The sequence below is a fragment of the Gorilla gorilla genome, chromosome 3, assembly GCF_029281585.2.
Source record: "Gorilla gorilla gorilla isolate KB3781 chromosome 3, NHGRI_mGorGor1-v2.1_pri, whole genome shotgun sequence".
NCBI classification, from domain to species: Eukaryota; Metazoa; Chordata; class Mammalia; order Primates; family Hominidae; genus Gorilla; species Gorilla gorilla.
The window spans coordinates 81,220,087-81,231,535 of NC_073227.2; positions in this window are offsets into that span (position 1 = coordinate 81,220,087).

The window sequence follows — 11,449 nt, forward strand, 5'->3', positions numbered from 1 at the left end:
TATATTATATACTGTACATAAAATATAAAATTTCACCAAATATATATTTTACACTGTACATAAAATATCAAATGTCACCAAATATATACTATATACTGTACATAAAATATCAAATTTCAAGAAACATATCTCATTTATTGTGTATAAAATATCAAATATCACCAAATATATACTATATACTGTACACAAAATATGAAGTTACACAAAATATATATTATATACTGTACATAAAGTATAAAATTTCAAAAATATATATTATATACTGTACATAAAATATCAAATGTCACCAAATATATACTATATACTGTAGATAAAATATGAAAGTACAAAAATTATATATTATATACGGTATATAAAATATAAAATTTCACCAAATATATATTATATACTATACATAAAATATCAAATTTCAACAAATATATATTATATACTGTACATAAAATATCAAATGTCACCAAATATATGCTATATACTGTACATAAAATATGAAAGTACACCAAATATATCTTATATACTGTACATAAAATATAAAATTTCACCAAATATATAGTATATACTGTACATAAAATATCAAATTTCAAGAAACATATCTTATTTATTGTATATAAAATATCAAATGTCACCAAATATATACTATATACTGTACATAAAATATGAAAGTAAACCAAATATATATTATATACTGTACATAAAATTTAAAATTTCACCAAATATATATTATACACTGTACATAAAATATCAAATGTCACCAAATATATACTATATACTGTACATAAAATATGAAAGTACACCAAATATATATTATATACCGTACATAAAATATAAAATTTCACCAAATATATATTATACACTGTACATAAAATATCAAATGTCACTAAATATATACTATATACTGTCAATAAAATATGAAAGTACACCAAATATATATTATATACTGTACATAAAATATAAAATTTCACCAAATATATATTATACACTGTACATAAAATATCAAATGTCACCAAATATATACTATATACTGTAAATAAAATATGAAAGTACACCAAATATATATTATATACTGTACATAAAATATCAAATTTCACCAAATATATATTATATACTGTATATAAAATATCAAATTTCACCAAATATATATTATATACTGTACCTATAATAACAAATTTCACCAAACATATAGTATATACTGTACATAAAATGTCAAATTTCAAGAATAATATCTTATTTATTGTATATAAAAAATCAAATGTCACAAAATATATACTATATACTGTACACAAAATATGAAGGTACACCAAATATATATTATATACTGTACATAAAGTATAAAATTTCAAAAAATATATATTATATACTGTACATAAAATATCAAATGTCACCAAATATATACTATATACTGTACATAAAATATGAAAGTACACCAAATATATCTTATATACTGTACATAAAATATAAAATTTCACCAAATATATATTATATACTGTACATAAAATATCAAATTTCAACAAATATATATTATATATTGTATATAAAATATCAAATCTCACCAAATATATACTATATACTGTATATTAAATATGAAAGTACACCAAATATATATTATATACTGTACATAAAATATAAAATTTCACCAAATATGTATTATACACTGTACATAAAATATCAAATGTCACCAAATATATACTATATACTGTAAATAAAATATGAAAGTACACCAAATATATATTATATACTGTACATAAAATATCAAATGTCACCAAATATATACTATATACTGTACATAAAATATGAAAGTACACCAAATATATACTATATACTGTACTTAAAATTTAAAATTTCACCAAATATATATTATACACTGTACATAAAATATCAAATGTCACCAAATATATACTATATACTGTACATAAAATATGAAAGTACACCAAATATATATTACATACTATACATAAAATATAAAATTTCAAAAAATATATATTATATACTGTACATAAAATATCAAATTTCAACAAATATATATTATATACTGTATATAAAATATCAAATGTCACCAAATATATACTATATACTGTACATAAAATATGAAAGTACACCAAATATATATTATATACTGTACATAAAATATAAAATTTCACCAAATATATATTATACACTGTACATAAAATATCAAATGTCACCAAATACATACTATATACTGTACGTAAAATATGAAAGTAAACCAAATATACATTATATAGTGTACATAAAATATAAAATTTCAAAAAACTTATATTATATACTGTACATAAAATATCGAATTTCACCAAATATATATTATATACTGTATATAAAATATCAAATTTTACCAAACATATATTATATACTGTACCTATAATGTCAAATTTCACCAAATATATAGTATATACTGTACATAAAATATCAAATTTCAAGAAACATATCTTATTTATTGTATATAAAATATCAAATGTCACAAAATATATACTATATACTGTACACAAAATATGAAGGTACACCAAATATATATTATATACTGTACATAAAGTATAAAATTTCAAAAAATATATATTATATACTGTACATAAAATATCAAATGTCACGAAATATATACTATATACTGTACATAAAATATGAAAGTACACCAAATATATCTTATATACTGTACATAAAATATAAAATTTCACCAAATATATATTATATACTGTACATAAAATATCAAATTTCAACAAATATATATTATATATTGTATATAAAATATCAAATGTCACCAAACATATACTATATACTGTATATTAAATATGAAAGTACACCAAATATATATTATATACTGTACATAAAATATAAAATTTCACCAAATATATATTATACACTGTACATAAAATATCAAATGTCACCAAATATATACTATATACTGTACATAAAATATGAAAGTCCACCAAATATATATTATATACTGTACATAAAATATAAAATTTGAAAAAATATATATTATATACTGTACATAAAATATCAAGTTTCACCAAATATATATTATATACTGTATATAAAATATGAAATTTCACCAAACATATATTATATACTGTACCTATAATGTCAACTTTCACCAAATATATAGAATATACTGTACATAAAATATCAAATTTCAAGAAACATATCTTATTTATTGTATACAAAATATCAAATGTCACCAAATATACACTATATACTGTACATAAAATATGAAAGTACACCAAATATATATTATATACTGTACATAAAATATAAAATTTCACCAAATATATATTATACACTGTACATAAAATATCAAATGTCAGCAAATATATACTATATACTGTAAATAAAATATGAAAGTAAACCAAATATACATTATATACTGTACATAAAATATAAAATTTCAAAAAATATATATTATATACTGTACATAAAATATCAAATTTCACCAAATATATATTATATACTGTATATAAAATATCAAATTTTCCAAACATATATTATATACTGTACCTATAATGTCAAATTTCACCAAATATATAGTATATACTGTACATAAAATATCAAATTTCAAGAAACATATCTTATTTATTGTATATAAAATATCAATTGTCACCAAATATATACTATATACTGTACACAAAATATGAAGGTACACCAAATATATATTATATACTGTACATAAAGTATAAAATTTCAAAAAATATATATTATATACTGTACATAAAATATCAAATGTCACCAAATATATACTATATACTGTACATAAAATATGAAAGTACACCAAATATATCTTATATACTGTACATAAAATATAAAATTTCACCAAATATATATTATATACTGTACATAAAATATCAAATTTCAACAAATATATATTATATATTGTATATAAAATATCAAATGTCACCAAATATATACTATATACTGTATATTAAATATGAAAGTACACCAAATATATATTATATACTGTACATAATATATAAAATTTCACCTAACATATATTATACACTGTACATAAAATATCAAATGTCACCAAATATATACTATATACTGTACATAAAATATGAAAGTCCACCAAATATATATTATATACTGTACATAAAATATAAAATTTCAAAAAATATATATTATATACTGTACATAAAATATCAAGTTTCACCAAATATATATTATATACTGTATATAAAATATCAAATTTCACCAAACATATATTATATACTGTACCTATAATGTCAAATTTCACCAAATATATAGAATATACTGTACATAAAATATCAAATTTCAAGAAACATATCTTATTTATTGTATATAAAATATCAAATGTCACCAAATATACACTATATTCTGTACATAAAATATGAAAATACACCAAATATATATTATATACTGTACATAAAATATAAAATTTCACCAAATATATATTATACACTGTACATAAAATATCAAATGTCACCAAATATATACTATATACTGTACATAAAATATGAAAGTACACCAAATATATATTATATACTGTACTTAAAATATAAAATTTCACCAAATATATATTATACACTGTACATAAAATATCAAATGTCACCAAATATATACTATATACTGTAAATAAAATATGAAAGTACACCAAATATATATTATATACTGTACATAAAATATCAAATGTCACCAAATATATACTATATACTGTACATAAAATATGAAAGTACACCAAATATATACTATATACTGTACTTAAAATTTAAAATTTCACCAAATATATATTATACACTGTACATAAAATATCAAATGTCACCAAATATATACTATATACTGTACATTAAATATGAAAGTACACCAAATATATATTACATACTATACATAAAATATAAAATTTCAAAAAATATATATTATATACTGTACATAAAATATCAAATTTCAACAAATATATATAATATACTGTATATAAAATATCAAATGTCACCAAATATATACTATATACTGTACATATAATATGAAAGTACACCAAATATATATTATATACTGTACATAAAATATAAAATTTCACCAAATATATATTATACACTGTACATAAAATATCAAATGTCACCAAATATATACTATATACTGTACATAAAATATGAAAGTCCGCCAAATATATATTATATACTGTACATAAAATATAAAATTTCAAAAAATATATATTATATACTGTACATAAAATATCAAGTTTCACCAAATATATATTATATACTGTATATAAAATATCAAATTTCACCAAACATATATTATATACTGTACCTATAATATCAAATTTCACCAAATATATATTATATACTGTACATAAAATATCAAATTTCAACAAACATATCTTACATATTGTTGATAAAATATCAAATGTCACCATATATATATTATAGACTGTACATAAAATATGAAAATACACCAAATATATATTATATACTGTAAGGAAAATATAAAATTTCACCAAATATATATTATATACTGTATATAAAATGTCAAATTTCAACAAATATATATTATCTACTGTACATAAAATATTTAATGTCACCAACTATATACTATATACTGTACATAAAATATGAAAGTACACCAAATATATATTATACACTGTTCATAAAATATAAAATTTCACCAAATATATATTATTTACTGTAAATAAAATATCAAATTTCAGCAAATATATATTATATACTGTACATAAAATATCAAATGTCACCAAATATATACTATATACTGTACATAAAATATGAAATTACACCAAATATATGTTATATACTTTATATAAAATATAAAATTTCACCAAATATATATTATATACTTTACATATAATATCAGATTACACAAAATACATATTATATACTGTATATAAAATATCAAATTTCAGCAATTATATACTATATACTCTACATAAAGTATGAAACTACACCAATATATATTATATACTGTGCATAAAATATGAAAGTACACCAAATATATATTATTTACTATAAGTAAAATATGAAAGTACACCAAATATATATCATATACCGTACATAAAATCTCAAATTTCATCAAATATATATTATATACTGTGGGTGAAATATCAAATTTCACCAAATATATATTATATACTGTACATAAAATACCAAATTTCAACAAATATATCTTTTATACTGTACCTAAATTATCAAATTTCACCAAATATATATTATATACTGTACATAAAATATGAAATTTCACCAAATATATATTATATACTGTACATAAAATATCAAATTTCAACAAACATATCTTATATATTGTACATAAAATATCAAATGTCACCAAATATATACTATGTACTGTACATAAAATATGAAAGTACACCAAATATATAGTATCTAGTGTACATAAAATATAAAATTTCACCAAATATATATTATATACTTTACATAAAATATCAAATTTCAACAAATATATATTATATACCGTACATAAAATATCAAATGTCAACAAATATATACTATATACTGTACATAATATATGAAAGTACACCAAATATGTGTTATAAACTGCAAGTAAAATATGAAAGTACACCAATTATATATCATATACTGTAGATAAAATATCAAATTTCACCAACTATATCTTATATACAGTAGATGAAATATCAAATTTCACAAAATATGTATTATATACTGTACATAAAATAAGTAAGCACCCCAAATATTTATTATATACTGCACATAAAACTTGAAAGTACATCAGGTATATATTTTATACTGTACATAAAATATGAAAGTACACCAAATATATATTACATACTGTATATAAAATATCAAATTTCACGAAATATATATTATATACTGTACATAAAATATCAAATTTCACCAAATACATATTATATACTGTACACAAAATATCAAATTTAACCCAAAGTATACTATATACTGTACATATAATATCAAATTTCACCAAATATCTACTATGTACTGTGCAAAAAATATCGAATTTCACCAAATATATACTATATATGTACATAAAATAGGAAAGTACACCAAATATATATATAGTATATAAAATATCAAATTTCACCAAATATATCTTATAAACTGTACATAAAATATCAAATTTCACCAAATATATATTATATACTGTACATTAAATATCAAATTTCACCAAATATATATTATATACTGTACTTATAACATCAAATTTCACCAAATATATATTATATACTGTACACAAAATTTCAAATTTCAACAAACATATCTTACATATTGTTCATAAAATATCAAATGTCACCAAATATATATTATATACTGTACATAAAATATGAAAATACAGCAAATATATATTATATACTGTAAGTAAAATATCAAATTTCACCAAATATATATTATATACTGTACCAATAATATCAAATTTCACCAAATATATATCATATACTGTACATAAAACTGGTAAGTACACCAAATATATATGATATAGAGTACATAAAATATAAAATTGCACCAAATATAAATTATATACTGTACATAAAATATCAAATTTCAACAAATATGTATTATTTTCTTACATAAAATATGAAAGTACATCAAGTATATATTTTATACTGTACATAAAATATGAAAGTACACCAAATATATATTATAAACTGTACATAAAATATCAAATTTCACCAAATATATGTTTTATACTGTACATAAAGTATGAAATTTCACCAAATATATATTATATACAGTTCAAAAAATATCAAATTTCACCAAATATATATTATATACTGTACCTATAATATCAAATTTCACCAAATATATATTATATACTGTACATAAAATAACAAATTTCAACAAATATATATTATTTTCTGTACATAAAATATGAAACTACATCAAGTATATATTTTATACTGTACTTAAAATATGAAAGTACACCAAATATATATTACATACTGTACATAAAATATCAAATTTCAACAAATTTATATTACATACTGTACATAAAATATCAAATGTCACCAAATATATTCTATACACTGTACATAAAATATGAAAGTACACAAAATATACAATATATACTGTTTATAAAATATAAAATTTCACCAAATATATCTTATATACTGTACATAAAATATCAAATTTCACCAAAAACATAATATACTGTACATATAATATCACATTTCACCAAATATCTGTTATATAATGTACATAAAAAATCAAATTTCACCTAATATATACTATATACTGTACATAAAATATGAAAGTACACCAAACATATATTATATACTGTACATAAAATATAAAATTTCACCAAATACATACTATATATTGTACATATAATATCAAATTACACCAAATACATATCATATACTGTACATATAATATCAAATTTCAGGAATTATATACCATATACTGTACATAAAATATGAAACTACACATATATATTATGCACTGTACATAAAATATCAAAGTACACCAAATAGGTATTATATACTGCAAGTAAAATATGAAAGTACACCAATTATATATCATATACTGTACATAAAATATCAAATTTCACCAACGATATCTTATATACAGCAGATGAAATATCAAATTTCACAAAATATATATTATATACTGTACATAAAATATGAAGGAACCCCAAATATTTATTATATACTGCACATAAAACTTGAAAGTACATCAAGTATATATTTTATACTGTACATAAAATATGAAAGTACACCAAATATATATTATATACTGTACATAAAATATCAAATTTCACCAAATATATTTTACATACTGTACATAAAATATCAAATTTCACCAAATATATATTATATGCTGTACAATTAATATCAAATTTCGCCAAATATATATTATATACTGTATATAAAATATCAAAATACAACAAATATGTATTATTTGCTGTACATAAAATATGAAAGTACATCAAGTATATATTTTATACTGTACATAAAATATGAAAGTACACCAAATATATATTAAATACTGTATATAAAATATCAAATTTCACCAAGTATATATTATATACTGTACATAAAATATCAAATTTCACCAAATATATATTATATAATGTAGACAAAATATCAAATTTAACCCAAAGTATATTATATACTGTACATATAATATCAAATTTCACCAAATATCTGCTATATACTGTGCAAAAAATATCAAATTTCACCAAATATATACTATATACTGTACATAAAATATGAAAGTACACCAAATATATATATACTGTACATAAAATGTCAAATTTCACCAAATATATATTATATACTGTACATAAAATATCAAATTTCACCAAATATATATTATATACCGTACATAAAATATCAAATTTCACCAAATATATATTATATACTGTACCTATAATATCAAATTTCACCAAATATATATTATATACTGTACATAAAATATCAAATTTCAACAAACATATCTTACATATTGTTGATAAAATATCAAATGTCACCATATATATATTATAGACTGTACATAAAATATGAAAATACACCAAATATATATTATATACTGTAAGTAAAATATAAAATTTCACCAAATATATATTATATACTGTATATAAAATGTCAAATTTCAACAAATATATATTACCTACTGTACATAAAATATTTAATGTCACCAACTATATACTATATACTGTACATAAAATATGAAAGTACACCAAATATATATTATACACTGTACATAAAATATAAAATTTCACCAAATATATATTATTTACTGTAAATAAAATATCAAATTTCAGCATATATATATTATATACTGCACATAAAATATCAAATGTCACCAAATATATACTATATACTGTACATAAAATATGAAATTACACCAAATATATGTTATATACTTTATATAAAATATAAAATTTCACCAAATATATATTATATACTTTACATATAATATCAGATTACACAAAATACATATTATATACTGTATATAAAATATCAAATTTCAGCAATTATATACTATATACTCTACATAAAGTATGAAACTACACCAATATATATTATATACTGTGCATAAAATATCAAAGTACACCAAATATATATTATATACTATAAGTAAAATATGAAAGTACACCAAATATATATCATATACCGTACATAAAATCTCAAATTTCATCAAATATATATTATATACTGTGGGTGAAATATCAAATTTCACCAAATATATATTATATACTGTACATAAAATATCAAATTTCACCAAATATATCTTTTATACTGTACCTAAATTATCAAATTTCACCAAATATATATTATATACTGTACATAAAATATGAAATTTCACCAAATATATATTATATACTGTACATAAAATATCAAATTTCAACAAACATATCTTATATATTGTACATAAAATATCAAATGTCACCAAATATATACTATATACTGTACATAAAATATGAAAGTACACCAAATATATAGTATCTAGTGTACATAAAATATCAAATTTCACCAAATATATATTATATAATGTAGACAAAATATCAAATTTAACCCAAAGTATATTATATACTGTACATATAATATCAAATTTCACCAAATATCTGCTATATACTGTGCAAAAAATATCAAATTTCACCAAATATATACTATATACTGTACATAAAATATGAAAGTACACCAAATATATATATACTGTACATAAAATGTCAAATTTCACCAAATATATATTATATACTGTACATAAAATATCAAATTTCACCAAATATATATTATATACCGTACATAAAATATCAAATTTCACCAAATATATATTATATACTGTACCTATAATATCAAATTTCACCAAATATATATTATATACTGTACATAAAATATCAAATTTCAACAAACATATCTTACATATTGTTGATAAAATATCAAATGTCACCATATATATATTATAGACTGTACATAAAATATGAAAATACACCAAATATATATTATATACTGTAAGTAAAATATAAAATTTCACCAAATATATATTATATACTGTATATAAAATGTCAAATTTCAACAAATATATATTACCTACTGTACATAAAATATTTAATGTCACCAACTATATACTATATACTGTACATAAAATATGAAAGTACACCAAATATATATTATACACTGTACATAAAATATAAAATTTCACCAAATATATATTATTTACTGTAAATAAAATATCAAATTTCAGCATATATATATTATATACTGCACATAAAATATCAAATGTCACCAAATATATACTATATACTGTACATAAAATATGAAATTACACCAAATATATGTTATATACTTTATATAAAATATAAAATTTCACCAAATATATATTATATACTTTACATATAATATCAGATTACACAAAATACATATTATATACTGTATATAAAATATCAAATTTCAGCAATTATATACTATATACTCTACATAAAGTATGAAACTACACCAATATATATTATATACTGTGCATAAAATATCAAAGTACACCAAATATATATT